Genomic DNA, 20335 nt, shown 5'->3' on the forward strand with positions numbered 1-20335 from the left:
AAACAAAAACTAGACCTCAAGCTCAAAAATCTTTTATTTTAAAACAAAATGAATATCTATCTATATATATAAAAGAGCTTAGTGAGTGAGTGAGTGAGTGACTGAGTGAGTGACTGACATATCATCGCCCAGACGAAACCGCTGAAGCTAGAAAGCTGAAATTTTGACTGTGGGTTGCTGTCGGTGTGTAGGGGTGAGATAAGGCTGGGTTTTTGGAAATTCGACCTAGAAGGGTACGAAAAGTACTAAAAGGTACTAAATATGGTACCCTTTGTATTTGGCAAACGGGAAGAGCTAGAATTCTGAAATTTGGTATGAGGGTAACTAATGGAGAGTTAGAAAGATGTACCAAAGGGTTTTTTGGAAATTCGACCTATAAGTGTACGAAAAGTTACTAAATTTGGTACCAATTGTATATTTTGAGCGGATATAGCTACAATCTTCATATTTGGTATGGAAATTAAGGTTGGGAAGTGGTGTTGATATAAGGAAATGATTTTGGAAGTTCGTACTAATGTGTACGAGTAGTACTAAATGGTACTAAATTTGGTACAATTTGGATTTGGGTGAACGGATAGAGCTGAAAACCTGAAACTTGGAATTTAGATTACCGTTGAAGCGTACGATTCAGATATGGGTGTACTTTTGGAAATTCATACTTATGTGTACGAAAAGTACTAAATGGTACCAAATTTGGTACAATTTGGATTTAGATAGACATGGAAACCTGAAATTTGGAATTAAGATTACTGATGGAGTAAAGGATTGAGGTAGTTTTGGAAATTCTTACTTATGGGTACGAAAAGTAGTAAACGGTACTAAATTTGGTACAAATTGTGTTTGGGTGAACGGATAGAGCTGGAATTCTGAAATTTGGAATTTAATTACTTTTGGAGTGTAGGATTAAGTTAGTCTTGGAAATTTATACTTATGGGTACGGAAAATACTAAATGGTACTAAATTTGGTACAATTTAAATTTAGTTGAACGGATAGAGTTGGAATTCTGAAATTTCGAATTAAGTTTTCTGATGGAGTGTAGGATTGAGGTAGTTTTGGAAATTCATACTTATGGGAACGGAAAGTACTAAATGTACTAAATTTGGTACAATTTATATTTGGGTGAACGGATAGAGTTGGAATCCTGAAATTTGGAATTAAGGTTACTGATGGAGTGTAGGATTAAGATAGTTTTGGAAATTCATACTTATGGGTACGGAAAGTACTAAATGTACTAAATTTGGTACAATTTATATTTGGGTGAACGGATAGAGTTGGAATCCTGAAATTTGGAATTAAGATTACTGATGGAGTGTATGATTGAGGAAGTTTTGGAAATTCGTACTTATGGGTACGGAAAGTACTAAATGTACTAAATTTGGTACAATTTGGATTTGGGTGAACCGATAGAGCTGGAATCCTGAAATTTGGAATTTAATTTCTTTTGGAGTGTAAGATTGAGTTAGTCTTGAAAATTCTTACTTATGGGTACGGAAAGTACTGAATGGTACTAAATATGGTACAATTTAAATTTAGGTTAACGGATAGAGTTGGAATCCTGAAATTTCGAATTAGGGTTACTATTGGAGTGTAGGATTGAGGAAGTTTTGGAAATTCGTACTTATGGGTACGGAAAGTACTAAATGGTACTAAATATGGTACAATTTATATTTGGGTGAACGGATAGAGCTGGGATCCTGAAATTTGGAATTAAGGTTACTGTTGGAGTGTAGGATTGAGGAAGTTTTTTGAAATTCGTACTTATGGGTATGAGAAGAACTAAATTTGGTACAATTTGGATTTGGGGGAACGAATAGAGCTGGGATCCTGAAATTTGGAATTAAGATTACTGTTGGACTGTAGGATTGACTTAGTCTTGGAAATTCGTACTGATTGGTACGGAAAGTACTAAATGGTACTAAATATGGTACAATTTAAATTTGGGTGGACGGATAGAGCTGGAATCCTGAAATTTGGAATTAAGATTACTTATGGGGTATAGGGTTGAGGTAGTTTCGGAAATTCGTACTTATGGGTACGGAAAGTACTAAATGGTACTAAGTTTAGTACATTTTGGATTTGGGTGTACAGATAGAGCTGGAATCCTGAAATTTATAATTAAGATTACTTATAGAGTATAGCATTGAGGTAGCTTTGGAAATTCGTACTTATGGGTAAGAAAATTAATAAATGGTACTAAATATGGTACATTTTATATTTGGGTGAACGGTAGAGTTGGAATCCCGAAATTTCGAATTAAGGTTACTGTTGGAGTGTAGGATTGAGGAAGTTTTTTGAAATTCGTACTTATGGGTACGAAAAGAACTAAATTTGGTACAATTTGGATTTGGGGGAACGAATAGAGCTGGGATCCTGAAGTTTGCAATTAAGATTACTGTTGGACTGTACGATTGACTAAGTCTTGGAAATTCTTACTTATGGGTACGGAAAGTACTAAATGGTACTGAATATGGTACAATTTAAATTTAGGTGAACGGATAGAGTTGGAATCCTGAAATTTCGAATTAAGGTTACTATTGGAGTGTAGGATTGAGGAAGTTTTGGAAATTCTTACTTATGGGTACGGAAAGTACTAAATGGTACTAAATATGGTACAATTTAAATTTAGGTGAACGGATAGAGCTGGAATCCTGAAATTTGGAATTAAGATTACTTATGGAGTATAGGATTGAGGTAGTTTCGGAAATTCGTACTTATGGGTACCGAAAATACTAAATGGTACTAAGTTTAGTACATTTTGGATTTGGGTGTACAGATAGGGTTGGAATCCTGAAATTCGCAATTACTGTTGGAGATAGTTATTGAAATTCGTACTTTCATACGAAAAGTATTAATGGTATTATGAATAGAAGTGGAATTCGGAAATTTGGTATTATAGCCGCTGTTGGTGTGTAGGGTTGAGATATGGATGTGGTTGTGGATTTACGTACAACAAGTGTATGAAAATTACTAAACGGCACAGAATTTGGTCCAAATTGTTATTGTGTAAAGGGGTAGAGCTGAAATTGTGAAATTTGTATTAGTATAGCAGTTGACGTTTAGAGTGGAGATAGAGGGAAAGTTTTGGAAATTCGTACTAATGTATACGAAAAATACTAAATCGCGGTTTGGATATAGTTTTTGATAAAAAGAAGTAATTTTTGAAATTTATACATACTATAAGTATTAAATTTCGTACCAGTTTGGTGTTGCATGATGGGATATAGGTGGAATTCCGAATTGTTGTATGAGGGATTGTATTGGTGTTGAGATAAGGATTTTTTGAAATGCATACAAATTCTAAAATTAGGCTGAGGGCTGGATGATTTATTGAGAAATACGAAATGTACTAAATGCTATTAAATGTAGCAATGAAGATGGAATTATATCATTATTGCGTGAAAATTACAAAATTGCAATAAATTTGGTATAGATGTGAAATTCTGATATATTATTGATTTGTCATGTTCATTGTTAGAGGTGGTCGTACAATACGTGTACTAGAAGTATTACATAATACTAAATATTGAAGCACTGGTATTGGGTGAATTAATAATGAAATTTGTTATGAGGATAACTGTTGAGATTGAATCAGAATCTTTATTTAAATCCGCCTTTAAATGTATGAAAGGTTTCTACATGTAATACCATTGTCATTGGGTGAACAAGTAGAGCTAAAACTTTAACATTTGAGCTAAAATCCTGGATTTTAAAAATTGTACTGAATAATGTACTATTGCTTTTAGGTTAACACGAATTCGGTTTCTAAATAATGTACTGAAATCAAAAAAATCAAACGTATCTTTTCAAAAAAATTGTTTTTATCTTTTCTAAACGTTATAGTAAGTTCATTTGAAAGGTAGATCTATGCGGATAATGTTTTACAAGAAGGTTCTTACATCCTGAGAAAAAAAGGCCTAAAATAAAATGTCTCCAAAATTAACTGTTATATAGGGTAACATCTTCGGAAAATTGGTTTTCTACATTGTAATATCACAAATTGAAAATGTGGATAACATTTTCTAAATACCCATACCGTTCTAATAAAACAAGGACTGGAATTTTAAATGTAGGCCGCTGTTGATGTGTAGAGGTCTTTTTTTGAAATTCGAACAAAACGTATACGACGAGCAGTACTTGAAAGAAATTAAATATCAATTTAAATAGGTATTAGTACATCAAAATTTTCTGTTTTCTCCATATTAAATATTGTTTATTTGTATATTATTCCTTTTCCGCTTACGAAGTAGCGGGCATTTTGCTAGTATTTATAATAATTGAACTGTTTTAAACATAACAAATAATTTAACAATAACAAATAATTTATGTGGAAGCTGTGTTGGCGGTAATATTAAAAAATGGGTAAAAATGTGTTGAAGTTTACAAGTTTTTTTGTGTTCTTTCTTGATTTCTGGTCAAACCACGGAAAATTCAGACCTAAGCTCAATGAAAGAATTGAAGAATACCCCTTGGGCAACATGGTTCTAATGTATGACTTTTCGATATATACACTGCATCCCCCTAAAATCGATGCTGACATTTTGAAGTTTTGAAATCCGGGTTTTTTGAATTTTTCTTATAATTGGAGGGCGCAACCAGATAATTACCCAAACTATTTATTGGATTGTAGAACTCGTGATTCCACGTCGTTCAATGTATATCTCATGAGTGTGCTTCATACAGCTCCCTAGTAATAGGAGTCCAAAGTCGACATTTTGGTGCGTAAATTTTCTTTAAAAAACTATTTTTTGGCTTCAAAATTTACAACTGTGACTCAGGTACCCTTGAACCCCGCGTGATTTTAGTTTTTTTACGCGCCGGATCTAATGAACCCTTCCGCTTTCAAATCCATCCACTAAAACGGCGGTTATAGATACCTTGAAAGTAGGAAATTCTGCAAAATTATATTTTGATGATTCCGCGCATTGAACCGCGATTTTCTTTGGTTATTTTTACATAAATGGAATCCTTTATACGCGATTATATTATTTTCCAAAACCGTGTGGCATAAAGTACCGAGATTCTGGAGTAATATTCGTATTTCGTATAAAATAGAATTTGGTAGCACATCCGCGGTTCTTGACGAATTTGTTTAAAATTTGTTATAATGACGTATTTTGTATAGGCGGTCACTGAAATCGGATGCGCCTTATAATCTTATGTACATCGCGCAATTTTTACCCACATAAAGGTTTTTTGAACAGTAAGATGCAGCTGACGGCACACTTTGGCCGCTAAATGAAAAGTGGAAAAATCGCTACATATTGATAGAGATGCACTCGCTGTATCTGAAAAGCGCATGCGCCTTAACTGATTTTAACGAATTCGCGAATTATACGTTTTTTAACTTTTATGATTTTTCTTTGGTTGTAATTTCAATATTACTTTCTATTTCATAATCCTATTGTTTATCAAAGTAAGCAAATACACTTTCGGGTTTGTCATCGCATTTTCCCTGAAGAAGTTTCAGCGAAGTCCGTCAGTCCTTGCATCGAAATTTAGCGAAATAGTAGAATAACTCCAAAAATGTTTTTTTTTTATTTTTCGTATTTAACAAAAAAATATATTTTTGAAATAATATTACACCAATAAGTTTTCGTCTTTTGTTGTTGCTGTAATATGGCAGTTATAAATCCTATCGTTAAAATTTTGGTCTCATATTTTTCTACGCGTTGTCTAGAATCTGTACGTATTTTTAATTTATTTTTTTCGAGTTTTATTTGGACTCTAAATTAGAATAAATTAAATTTACTCCAAGATTTTTTCAGTATTTCTTGATTTTCCGCGAAAATAGAAATACATTTAGTAAATATTTAGGCATCTACGGATAGTTATTAAATGCTGTTAACGCTTTATATATACATTTTCTTATTACAGCAAAAATGGAATTTTTATATATTTCTTCTTTATGAAAGAATAAAACCCCCCATATATTTGGAGCGCAGCATCCAATTTTGTGAACGCGAACAGATTTGAAACCACTACTTTTTTCTTAATCTATGTTCCAAAAATTGCGGATGTGCTCGCAAAAATTTTTTTTAACATTTCTTCCAATGGAATTGCAAAAGAAATTTGAAATTTACCATATATTTGGCTGTAAATTTTTTATCTTATGATGTACACCAATACAATTGAAATCAATAGAAACGTCAAGCGTTCCTCTTCCAAGTATAGCTTACTTGCCCGGAATGTCTTTTACAGGAAAAAAGATATAGGCTGTATATTAAAAATTTTCCACAAAAGTTGTGGTCCATTTAACCCTCTAAATATTATCTGATCGCCATCTCAAATTGCAAACTTATTCTTTGTCATATACTCTTACCTTATTTAAAATTTCTTGGCGATCGGACTATTATTGCGACCTACAGAGCAGCTACAAAATCGGGTAACAATTTTGTATTTGGTCCATTTTACCCGCTAAATATTTCACGATCATCACCAATTAAAATAGCGATCTATTCTGATGTGAAACCGATCTCCATACCAAATTTCGTGACGATCGGTCCATAATTGCGGCCTGGAGTTTGATTACAATTTATAATGGACAGACGGACACACGGACGGACGGACGGACGGACACACATCTCAAAATCGCTTTGTCTCGCTGAGATATGAAGATTGGTATACCACATTGGGGGTCTCCGACGAATATTTCGCGGTGTTACATGAATTTTTACCAAAACAAACTTATAATACCCTTTCCACATAGTGGTGTAGGGTATAAAAAGCTGCGGACCAGACGAAATTCCCTCCGAATTGTTAAAATTAATAGATGACGAAAACCTACAGCTTTTGGTAGTGCTATTTAAATACATATATGACTCAGGCCGATACCCTCAAGACTGGCTGAAATCAACTTTCATCACAATTTCAAAGAAAAGCCACCCAAGACAATGTAGCGACTACAGACTTATAAGTTTAATGAGCCACGCTCTCAAAATTTTTCTAAGAATCATTCACTCCAGAATTTATAAAAAATGTGAAGAAGCCATGGGACTATCTCAATTTGGATTTAGAGAAGGCATGGGTACAAGAGAAGCCCTACTCTCTATTCAAGTGTTAATACAGAAATGTACATAAAGATGTTTACCTATGTTTTGTGGATTACGAAAAAGCCTTCGACACCGTACAACATGACAAAATGGTGGAAATCCTCACATCTATTGGCATCCAAGGAAAAGAATTACAATGCATCAAGCAATTATATTGGAACCAAACAGCGCAAGTCGACATTAATGGAGAACTGACAGAATGCATTGCAATATCGAAAGGAGTTAGACAGGGTTGCATATTGTCGCCATTATTATTCAATATATATTCCGAAAAAATTTTTGAAGAATCAATGTCCAACGCTCGTAAAGGCGTATATATTGGTGGAAAATTCTTCAACAGTATCCGATATGCAGATGATACCACTTTAATCGCAATTAGTGTATCAGAACTACAATTTCTTCTGACTCGGCTAAATTCCTATAGCGAAAAGTATGGGTTAAAGATTAATATATCAAAAACTAAATATATGGTGATAACCAGGTCTAGAAACCAAAGTACAACCGAACTATATATAAATAATACACATATCGATAAAGTACAGAACTTTAAATATCTTGGCGTCAAAATAAATGAAAACTGGGACAACTCGAAAGAAATACGATGCAGAATAGAAATGGCAAGAGATGCATTTTTCAAATACAAAAATATTTTATGTAGTCAAGACATAAACATGGAAACAAAACTACGATTTATTAAAATGTATGTCTGGTCGGTTCTGCTGTACGGCTCAGAAGTATGGACACTAAAAACCGCTGAAATAAAGAAATTGGAAGCCTTTGAAATGTAGATCTACCGTCGTATCCTAAAAATTCCATGGACACATTTAGCACCAAATTCAGTGGTTCTCTCAAGGGTTAACCGTCAACGGGAACTCATTGGAACAATAAAAAGAATAAAAACGTCATATCTTGGACATGTAATGAGGAACGCAAAATACAAACTGCTCCAAACCATAATCACTGGAACAATAGAAGGGAAGCCATCGAGAGGACGGAAAGAAATATCATGGATTGACAATATTCTTAAATTGACCGGCATTGGAAATATCTCAACCCTACTGAGTGAAGCCAGGAATAGAGACGCTTTTAAAATATATGAACATACCTTAAAATTTGTAACAGATAATTATATATAATTGTATTAGTCGCTTATATTCGGAGATCAAATATGCAAATAAAGAAGAAGAAAGAACTTCATTATCGTAATCACGGCATAATTCAGATTCTTTTTTCCTAATGGAGTAAATGGTCACAATTTTATGATTTTTATTAACAATATATTTCTAAAGAACTTTAGAGCTTAATTATAAAGATTATGTTGTTCCTTTTTTCGGAGGGTATAGGGAGACTTCGCTAACACAATGAATGCAACCCGATTCATACTAGCTCAGTGATAATGGTCCACCTTTTTATAGCCGAATCTGAACGTCGTGTCTATCGCCACCACGCATCGAATGTAGTCTACATTACGCTAAAGGGTTTTTTCAGAGGTATTAACTTAGGGGTCTATGATATATTCTTAAGAATATATATTTTTAAATATCGTTTTAATAGACTTGAGAGAACTTTATAAAGATTTTGTTAAAGCAGTTCAAGGGCATTATCCAGGATTTACGATATTTAAGATAAATATTTGGAAATATTGGTCGTAGACCCATACTTATATATACCAAAATGAATGTCTCGACGAGCTGAGTTGATCTGGCTATGTGCGTCCGTCCGTCCGTCCATCTAAACCTTCCCAGCAAAATAAATTGGAAGTAGTGCAATGTAGACTAGTTCTTTCACGGCATGTTTTTATGCAGTTCAAACGGAGTCCTGTAAAACTCACTCCATTCCTCACATTTTAACCGCATTTGGATGCAATCCAAAGAATCACATCCATTTGTCACATTTTAACAACATCCGGAGGCAGTTCGACGGGAGTCGTGAAAAAGGCACTCCAATTCCTCATAATATAACAGCATCCGGATGCAGTGCAAACGGAGTCGTGAAAAAGGCACTCCGTTCACTAAATTTTATTAGTAGTTGTTAGAGATCCCTACATGTACATAAATCAGTTTGTACATCTCTACAGGCAGCGGAATACATTTCCAAAAAGAGATAATCGTGTTAACATTTCCAAACATTTGTTAATACCAACTAAATAATATTTAATTTGTGAAAAATTTTCCGGTAACTCACGAGAAGAAAATTTCCCAATGGAGTGCTGTTGGAGTACATGTCGAAATCCAATAGGAAGACAATATCAAACCCATTTAGCAGATGAAGCAAAAGCACTTAAGCTTAGATTAAATGAAGAGCGGAGGAAACACACATGTTTGCGATTGAATTCAATAGAGAATTTTCATAATTTGTGTTAATTTATAATAAATGCATTTTATTTTGTTATTCAAAACACGTGCTCTGGACTGCCTCCTATTCTACCCCAAAGGGTCAGTTAAAATGCAATGCCAAAGGGTCAGTTAAAATGCAGTGCCAAAGGTTCAGTTAAAATGCAATGCCAAAGGGTCAGTTAAAATGCGTTGCAATGGAGTGCCTCTTTCCGGGGTCACTCCCTTGTAAAAATGCATAATTTGATACACTTCCAAATCACTTGTACATATCATTTAACTGCCTCTTTGGAGGCAAACTTTTCGCTGGGTTGTAATCACGCTACAGGTCGCAATTTTGATCGGATCGTCACCAAATTTGATTTTGGTGATGGTCGGATAATATTCAGGGGTTGGAATAGGGAAAAAAACTTATTTGGAAAAAAGTCAACGCTTTATTTCAAAGCAAATATCTTCGCATCTATAAGGGGTATATCAAAAACAAAATTAATGAAAGTAGAAAATATCGCCTTTACACCGATGTACAGTAGGTTGTCGTAGGTGGTCAAACAACGAAGATATCGCAATATTCGCCAACAATCCAATTTTTCATTTTTGCGATTTTAATTATAATGACGAATACCACAGCTTTGGTTGGGGAGCTTCCAAAAGCAAAGCCTGACTATGAAAGTAGGATACCCCACCTTTACAATGATGCAAAGTAGGTTGGCGTAGGTGGCCAAATAACGGAGGTATAGCAATAATATAATAGTAATAAAGTAATATATCCCATTTTTTAATTTTTCCCAAATCGCGCTACAAGTCTCAGTTTTGATCGGATCGTCACGAATTTTTTGGGAGTTGATGCGGGTCCCACAGAGGGAGAAGCCTATTAAGTTTGGTGATGGTCGGATAATATTTAGGAGTCGGAATAAGCAAAAAGCTGATGTGGAGAAAAGTCAAAATGTTTTTCTTATGCGAATATCTCCGCTTCTGGTAGGAGTATTCCAAAAGGAAAGCCCGTCAATGGAAGAACAAAAAATCTCCCTTATATTGATGCGAAGTATGTTGGCGTAAGTGGGCAAACAACCGAGATATCGCAAAAGTCAGTAATATATCCAATTTTTCCATTTCTTTGTAATCACGCTACAGGTTGGAATTTTGATTGGATAGTCACGAAATTTTTGGGGTTGATGGGGCCCCACAGTAGTAGATGCCTATTGATTTTGGTGATAGTCGGATAATATTTAGGGATCGGAATGGGGTAAAACTCATGTAGAGACAAATTCAAAGTTTTATTCATTGTAAATATATAGGCTTCTGGTAGGGGCATTCCAACGGCAAGGCCTGTCAATGGAAGAAGATAATATTACCTTTACAATGGTGTAAAGTAGGTTGGCGAAGGTGGTCAACCAAGGAGTTACCACAATAGTCGGTAATGCATGCAATTCTTCAATTTTTTTTTTTTTTTTTTTTTTTTTTTGCAATCACGCTACGTGTCGCAATTTTGATCGGATGGTCATGGTCGGATGGAAATGTTTACCAGTGAAAAGCTTATTCAGAGGGGTAGTGGTGTAGGTTATCACATGGTCGGCCCCGTCCCGACTATAGCCTTTGCTCACTTTTTTAAGATTTGTATAGAGGGCTCTGGGCTTGCGGGGATTTTCAGAGGACCCTAGGGTAGCGTGGAGAATTGTAGAACAATTTTCCAGAGAAACTTGGAGTCCCGTACAATTTTTAGAAATCGTAGAATTTTTCTATTCGAACTTGCGGTAGCGTAGAATTTTTTAGAACATTGAATATTGAAACTCCGTTAGTTTGTAAGAAAAAAATGTCTAGAGGACCTAAAGTTCGCCTGGAATTTTGTTGAATCTGTTTTTACTAGTCGACCCTGGCTGATATTGTATACTGTAACATTTATCCGAATTGTCAGGTGTTTTTTACTTGTTGCGAATGGAAGTGGTGGCAGAACGCAAAAATTGTTAAAGGAATGAAATGCCACAGATAATCTAAAACTATTGCCCAAACTTGAATAAGGTGCACCTACGGCCCTAGTTTAAATGTTCGATTTTGTCCTCTTTTATATTATGACAATGTTCCCTTTACAACTGTTTAGTTATTTGCTCCCTCCTTGTTTGTGAGAAATGGCGGGCTGTTTGATTGTAACCACAATAGAATTTTTTTTTAAGTTATATTTCCCCAGCTCCTGCACCTCCCGCTCGCTTCTGTTTGCCCCACAAAACAATTTGCATTTTATATTACTTTGAAGTGCGTTTGTTTAACGTATAATTTCACATTGTTTAACTGGCATTTTGCTTTGCCGTTTTACCTTCATATCTTCTACTGCTTTTGCATTTTGATTTGTGTGTTCTGGTGCTGCATAACTTGGCCAATAAACCAGACTCTGATGGCTCTCCGGGGGATATATTTGCGTGACGATTTTCCGGGTGACCCAAACGAGTTGCTGAACCTGCTGCCTTTTTCCAAGATGCTGCTCTGGCAGGATAACCACAAGGTGGTCTTGAACCAGCCATGATATTGACCCTGCATGTCTACCAATACATTCTATAACCTAAAGGTAGAGGTAAGTAAAGTTGAAGGACTAACAAAAAATTACGATGGTGTGTTTTAACATGTCCTTGGTATCAACCAACATATTTTACTGGATGAATTCCCAAAATATCGTTTGGGAATTATATTTTAATGTCATGAATTTTCAACGAATTATTTCGCCTCTTCCTTTTCCCGTTTTACATAGTGGGCGATGGCAGAAGTCGTTTGCATCTTATCGATTTGGGTGGCTGTGTCAATCGTACCCATTCCATTCTCCGTTATTGGTAATATTCTGCAGCATCATCCACTGACGCCACTGCTGAAAGACTGTCTAGCACCATTGACGTGTCATGTATCCATAATGACTCATGTTATGCATACCCAGGTATGTAGTGACGCTAAATGCAACGGAAGGCAATGCACTTGCAAAGGATGGCATTGAAAGAAGGGCAAGGATAATACGTGATAATGGATTCTTTATCATAATGTATGTATTGAGCATTTTAATGTCATTCCAATTTGAGAGACAGTCGACATAGCGCTATGCTCTTTGCCGCCCAATTCCTCCTAAGCAAGTCTTGCCTACCCAACACCAACTGATTAATTGTTTAAGGCATCGGAGTTCACTAACAGGCTACTACATTTGTTTTGTTTTGCTCTATTTCAGGCACATACTTAACAACCATACAATTGGCTTCACGTATACACCGTATATTAAAGAGAAAACATCGCTATCCCTTGGGTGGTGATAAATCAGGTGTCGGCGGCCTGAGTTCCGGTCTAAATGGTAAGTTCTATAATGGCCACTCAGTTGCTACTACCTTTGATTAATTTGAAAATTAAGACGATAAACTAAGGGTGGCTAAAAACTAAACAAATTTGTTTGCTTTTCTTTCACTACTTTCTATCTTTCTTCCTCTCAAAGGTCATCAATCTACTGGTTCATTGGCCGGTTCTTGTGCCGACACCTCAAGCTCAGAGCTATCAGCAGACACAGTAACTTATATGGGACCAGGTGATGATGCCACGGATGGTGAACATCCCCCAGTCTATTTGCCCTCCCTGAGCAGCGGTGATGAACAAAGCTCTCAAAGGTAGTGGTGTGGAGAAACAACAATCCAGTCCCTCAAAAATATCAGGTTCAGCCAAATTGTGGTTAGCCAAAAACACACTATAAAGTGCCAGTATAACTAGACGATAAACTGGACAAGCACATAATACCAACAACTCGTCGGACATCAACAGCAACAACAATGAACTAGCCCAATTCTTTTCGGCAGTACACAGTGTCAAAATGTTCGGCCTCATCATCGGAAATTGTGGCCGGTTCCTTAAAGCATCGTGGTATGACCATGATGTGTTCGAAAGGTTCCAATGTGCCACCACTCAAGGGTTCGCCTTTAAGGCGTCCCGGTGTGGGTGGGGCAGCTTTAACCGACAACAATGAACCTGGTGAGAGTAGTACCATGTTACCGAAGAACAATTTATAGGGCCAAAGTAGCTGAGACTCGCCATTAATGCATACAGTTAATTAAATAAAACAATGTGAAACCTGGATAGTTGGGTTCAAATCCCAATCTAGTCGTCTCATGGATTCCCATAAGAATTCCCAATGGGTTGAATTCCAAACATTACAAGTCTTCCAACTGTTTCGTTTGGCTCGTCTCCCAAACACATCGATAACAAAGAGCTAATGTAAAATTCTTTGGACAGCACCGAAGACATCGATGAGGCAAGTACAAGGCAACAGTCGCACCATGTCACTGGTGGCGATCAACATTCTCTACACAATAATGCAATTGGTAAACCCCATGGGTCCTGGGCTCACAACATCGCTTAGCACCACAAATGTCTCAGCGCATGCCGAAATAAGAGAAGCCCACGATTACACGGCAACACCAACACCAGCAACAAAATCATCATTCCAATCCCGTGACGGCCGCTTCTATGTACCGGATTGACCCGAGGAATCATCTTCGTCATCGTCACCTCAGCATTTACTTGTTCGTGTTCATCTTTATTTTTATTTTGGGAGCGGCATGTCCCGGAATGCCTGCTCCGGATTCTTTTGGTCCGTGCCGGGACTGAAAGTAACCCCGGGCCATGGTTTTGCACCGTTTGTCAACGTCTCATCCACCACAGGTCGGTGTCAATGAGATGCCAACGGTGCTGAGGATGGGTGCATTTCAGGAACTGTTCAGGACTGACCTTCCTGAGGGAGTACTACGACATAGTTTATATTGATTCGTGCTGTACCAACATGAACCCCAGTGAGTCTTCATCATCAACATCATCGGATTATGAAACTCCCCTGCAATCTCGCCGACAGCAGTATCAGCCGCAGCCACTAACACCGCGTATTGCTGTCCCAGTTCCTGAGGATGTGACATTCCTGCAGTTTAACTGCGATGGTCTTCGAACCAAGATCAATGAGATCGTGAAATTTATGAGTTGGAGAAATATTATGGTCGCGGCGATCCAGGAAACGAAGCTGAGCAACAGCAGCAGTCTTCGGAGTTGTGATGGATACAACGTTCTTCGCCAGGATCGTACGAGAAGTGGGGGTGGAGGGCTTGCATTTCTACTGCACCAGTCTGTCCAGTACAGACCTATCTCGCCTGAGCTAGACTCTAGGGACCTATACTTGGAGTGTATGGGGGTAGCGGTAAGGTGTGGAACCGCCGAGATAGAACTGCCGAATGTGTATATCGCGCCGGTCAATAGCTGTGCCCCGCGCCATTTGCCAAACATCAGATCTCTGTTGCGAGGTGATAACCGGCTGGTCCTAGGGGACTTCAATGCGCATCATGAGTTATGGCATTCAGATCTAGGCAATGAGCAGAGAGGTACAGATCTGGCTGAGTAAATAGATAGGTCCACATTCTGTACTGCGAACGAGGACGCACCCACCAGATTTAGAGGAGACTGCCACATCTCCATAAACATACCACCAGACTTCATAACCTTTGAACGCCGCACTTTCATTAATCATGTAAAAGCGGATTGGCAAGGTTTCAGAGAGTTCACTAATCAACGCTTTAGAGAACTGACCAATCCCTCTGATGTTCGGGTAGCAGAGAGGAAATTCCGAGACATCATCACTGCTTCAGCCGCTCGCTTTATTCCTACTGGTCGAATACCTGATAAGACCAATTTCCCAGCAAAGGCGACGGGATTAGCTAATGAGCACACGAACCCTAACGACCCCAGAGTAAGGGAACTAACAATGGAAGTCAATAGATTAGTCAGTGAACACAAGCGGAAAAAGTGCCTAGAACATCTGAAGTGCTGAAGAGGTGCGCTGGCTATTTCTGCCAAAATTTATCGAGCACCCCGATAGCGACCGGGCGAAGAGAAGTGTTTTGCGTCGTTTGCGATCTCTTCCTCCTACCAGAACCGCCACAATTTACGATGGATGATGTTACAGATGTTATACGAGGCGCAAAGTCATCCAAAGCGCTTGGACCTGACGGAATTTCTATGGTGATGCTAAAACATCTGGATGACCCAGGAGTCGAGTATTTAAGCAAGGTCCTCAACTTATTGCTAGCCACCCTAATAGTTCCCGATGCCTGGAAGATGGGCAGGGTGGTCCCGCTCCTGAAACTGGCAAAGACGCCAGTAGAGGTGAGTCATACAAGCCGAATTCACTTCTATCGCCAGTAGTAAAGATACTCGAAACATTACTCCTCCCCAGCATCAGAACGTGTTATCCAGTTGCGGATCATCAACACGGATTCCGGAAGCAGCATAGTACCACAACAGCACTGCACGCCATTTCCACATATATTGGACGAGGACTCAACCAGGACAAACCATGTCACAGAACAGTGATGGTAGCATTGGATGTGACCAAAGCGTTTGATACGGTCAGCCATGCAAGGCTGTTCAAGGATATCGAGAATACTACCCGCCGGCCTTGTCTGAAACGCTGGGTCATCATACGTAGAATTCAGAGATAGGAAATCCAAACCCCGTAGAGTGAAGCAGGGAGTTTCCCAAGGAGGGGTAATATCTCCGGAACTGTTTAACTTCTACCTCTCTGCAATTCCATGCCCTCCTGACGGCATTGAGTTAATTACGTACGCGGATGATTGTACACTTATGGCGTCAGGTCCCAACATCGGTAACGTTTGTGACAGGCTAAATGCCTATCTCATTGATCTTGTAGAGTTTTTCCACGCGAGGAACATGAAAATATCCACCACTAAGTCAACAGCCACACTGTTCACCACATGTGCAGGTCGACGGTGCAATTATTCCGACCTCAAACTACCCCAAAGTCCAAGGGGTCACATTCGCGCCAGCGTGGTTTGCTAACGTAAGTGATACGCAATGGGATAAACTCTAAATCAGCCAGAATGCTGCCCAGAGAACAGCTACAGGGTGTCACCTCTTATATAAGCAACATCATCACCAACAACAGCATGTGGAACTCCGAAGCCAAGAGGAGCAGCAACATTTATTGCAACGTCAACTGTCACGGCTATCTTCCCAGCATTACTCTCAGCACAATATGGTCATGCCCGATTGTGGTTTACCGGTGACTGAGACCATCCTTTGCCTGCATGAGGAAAATATGTCCATTGTATCAAGCTTCAATGTGTGTTCAATGATCGTGACATGGGTAAAATAACAAGGTAAGAATAATTGACAAATTAAAAAATGGTAATGTATAGATATGCTGAAAATATGATGGGAAAAATAATTACGATTTAAAAGCGCTAGAATAAGGATTTTTCAACGATTTTCTTTTCGACCCAAAGACCACAATAAACGTGGATATTTTAAAGGTTTTTACTTCGACCCAAAGACGACAATAAACGTGGATTTTTTTAAAGATTTTTATTTCGACTCAAAGACCGCAAGCCGATAAGATGGATAATTTCGAATAATTCTCGTTGTGGCAAAACGTCTTCTAATTTGTTCCATTATGTCTTCTTCTTAATTTTCAGGAAACAGTTTGACCTGAGATCTTTACCTTACAGCTGGCCATGGCTAAATTAACACCGGTATTTTTTTCTGGTTATGATGTGGATGTTTATCGTGTTAATACCGGAATGATATGATAATATGAATGTGTTAGCATATAACAAAGAAAAAATATGTTATAAAATAATCTAATATAATTAATAAATATAATTATTACATATAATTGTATAAACAACAAAATAAACTGAATAGGATAATAACGAATAAAATACAAACCAAAACAAGAAATTTTATATAAACTTATCACAAACAATGGTGTTTTTATTTTCTCCATATGTGGCGGTGCGTTCTTTTTATTTGTAGCAACATAAAAAGAAACATTAAAGTAAGTTTTATTGTCAAAATATAAAATTTTGCAAACTTTGGCCTCCAATTGCATGCTTAAAGGTTGTAAATGTGTGCCTCAACAAAAGGGGAGAAAACAAAGAAGACGTATTTTTTTTTAGTTTTTGTTTTTCATGATAACTTCCTCTTCATGTTAACCAGTTTGTTCTGACTTCTGTGTGAAATACCCTTAAATGTCGCCACATACTGCGACTATTATTAGGGCCATTCTTTTCAGTATGAAATTTAATGCACCTGTTTTATGCTTTTTTTTGTGAAATTGCTCTGAGCTGTGCCCCTTCATATCTTAACACGCAATTTATAGGTCGTCTAATAATTGCGCTAATTTAAGGAAACATTGATATTCATTATAAGATTATGGCAATTTTTAGGTAATTTTTGAAAATTTTACATGAAATTAAACAAATGGCCTAACTTCGGGCTGGACATATTACAGGAACAAAAGGAAATAAAAATCGGAGGATTTGTTCTATTTAATGAAACTTTAATTTATAACTCTAACATGTAAGAAAGGACTATGGTCGTAAGAAAGGACATGCATTTCTAGAAATTGGAGTCGGATGCCATGTTGCAAGATACGAGTCAGAGATTTTACACGGTCCTCTTGTACCAAATTTCAACGGAAGGTACTTACACCCGGGTAGTTTGTGCGGATTGTGAAACTACAATTTTCATAGATGAGAAAAATAAAACAAACCCGCAGGGATTTTATTCAAATCGGGGTCAAATGTCATATTTTTTTTAGGTTTTCAGAATTTTTCTTGAAAACAGCAAGTCTTATCGAAATGGGATTAAAGAACGTCTTATAGCTGTGAAAATTATCTACAAGATTGGAATTTATGATATTTTCCTAGGTTCTACAATGTTAATTCGACCTTTACCTCAAGAAAAAATATTTTGTCGCTTTTCACTTTGCACTTATCAAAAAGTAGCTATTTTGAAATTTTTTCCGTTCCACAAAATACTTTTCAGTTTCTCCTTGCACTTGGCAAATTTTAGTATTACTGTTATCTTTCGCAAAGTTTTTGTCCTCTCTTGCTTCATTTTTCCGCCATCTTGCTAAGTCTCTTAGTTCTCTTGCAAAGTGTGGATGCTATTTGTTCCACAGATCCACAGAATATTTGATTATCCTTGCATTATTTTTTACTTGGCAATGATAAATAAGAAACGCAAACAAGTAAAAAGTCGTTAAGTTCGGCCGGGCCGAACTTTTTGTACCCTCCACCATAAAATAGTCTTAATTAAAATGGAATAATTACAATTTTAGGTGAAACAACTTTTCGACAATGGTTAGACTCCTACTGCCTCCCACTATTGCTTAAATTACACTGTGAACACAAATGTTCAGACTGAGATAATTCCTTTTGGAGATGAAAGCCCTTGGTGTGTGTATATTAAAAACCCCGAAGGACAGATGCGCCGTGAATCGAACTTCCGCGTTATGGCGTGAGGAAATTTTTGCAAGAGACCCTGTAAGCCATCATGAATTAGCATTATATCTTTGTTTGTTGTTTTTGTAGAGCACTTAAGCAACAGTGAAGAAAGATATAACGCTAATAGCTGATGGCCCACAGGGTCTCTAAAAAAAATTTCATCACGCAATAACGCGGAAGTTCGACTCATGGCGGATCTGTCCTTCGGGGTTCATAATATGCTCCCCAAGAGGAATTTTCCGTGCCCCAGACTTTCACCTCCATTTTGTTGCACAGTGTTATCTGATCTAATCTAAAAAAATGTGTTCAGCTAGGTGAAAGGTACCACCTACGGGGCTATATCAAAGAGTCAACCTATTTTTAAATTTTTTGGCGGAAAAGTTTTATAGCTGCAGGGAACTTTAAGAGTCAAATTGAGGGTAGTTTCATCAAAACAATGTAGACCCTCAAAAATGGACCCATGTTGACGAATTTTAGTGAAGAAATTTCGTGACCACTGAAAATTCCCGCAAATCGGGAGGTACAGTTATATGGGGGGATATACCAAAACATGGACCTATATTGACGATTATTTTTGAATAGACAAAATTGTAGCTAAAATTCTCAAAATACCGATCATTACAGCTAGTTCGGTTAAAAATTGCAGCTAAAATTCTCAAAATACCGAAAATCGGGAGATACCGTTATATGGGGGCTATACCAAAACATGGACCTATGTTGACGATGTTTCATTGGAGATGTTTTATGACCACTGAGAACTTCAAATGTCAAATTACAGCTATTTCGGTTAAAAACTGTAGCTAAAATTTTCAAAATACGGAAATTGGGAGGTACCGTTATATGGGGGCTATACCAAAACATGGACCTATGTTGACGATGTTTGGTGGAGATGTTTCATGACCACTGAGAACCTCAAATGTCAAATTGCAGATATTTCGGTTACAAATTGTGGCTATAATTCTCAAAATACCGAAAATCGGGAGGTACCGTTATATGGGGGCTATACCAAAACATGGACCTATGTTGACGATGCTTGTTGGAGATATTTCATGACCACTGGGAACCTCCAATGGCAAATTACAGCTAGTTCGGTTAAAAATTGTAGCTAAAATTCCCAAAATACCGAAAATCGGGAGGTACCGTTATATGGGGGCTATACCAAAACATGAACCTATGTTGACGATGTTTCGTGGAGACATATCATGACCACTGAGAACCTCAAATGTCAAATTGCAGATTGTTTGGATAAAAATTGTGGCTAAAATTCTCAAAATACCGAAAATCGGGAGGTACCGTTATATGGGGACTATACCAAAATATTGACCTATGCCCATATCCTTTGGGATATAAGTTTGTTGATCACTAGGAACCCTGCCAAATTATAGCTAATTCGGTCTGCAAATGTGGCGAAGAACGTCAAAATACCTTAAATCCGGAGGTACCGTTATATGGGGGCTATACCAAAAAGTGGACCGATATAGCCCATCTTCGAACTTGACCTGCCTATGGAAAAAAGACCCTCGGGTGCAAAATTTCAGCACTCTATCTCAATTATTGCGGATGCTAGAGTGATTACAACAGACGGACAGACGGACATGGCTAGATCGTCTTAGAATTTTATCCTGATCAAGAATATATATACTTTATAGG

The 20335-nt window shown here is 37.4% G+C and overlaps 1 protein-coding gene across 1 annotated transcript in view; it reads left to right on the forward strand.

Annotated features, from left to right (window-relative positions):
• The window catches only part of LOC141393397 (uncharacterized), a 60660-nt gene extending 47700 nt beyond the window's left edge, over window positions 1-12960 (forward strand). Inside the window, exons 8-11 of the mRNA XM_073966391.1 lie at window positions 11764-11946; window positions 12121-12300; window positions 12583-12702; window positions 12841-12960. The gene's annotated coding sequence lies outside the window, so the exon portion shown is untranslated. The remainder of the gene's footprint in view (window positions 1-11763; window positions 11947-12120; window positions 12301-12582; window positions 12703-12840) is intronic.
• The last annotated feature ends 7375 nt before the right edge of the window (window positions 12961-20335 follow it).

Source organism: Musca autumnalis, unplaced genomic scaffold, assembly GCF_047663935.1.
Source record: "Musca autumnalis isolate F117 unplaced genomic scaffold, ASM4766393v1 scaffold_2, whole genome shotgun sequence".
NCBI classification, from domain to species: domain Eukaryota; kingdom Metazoa; phylum Arthropoda; class Insecta; order Diptera; family Muscidae; genus Musca; species Musca autumnalis.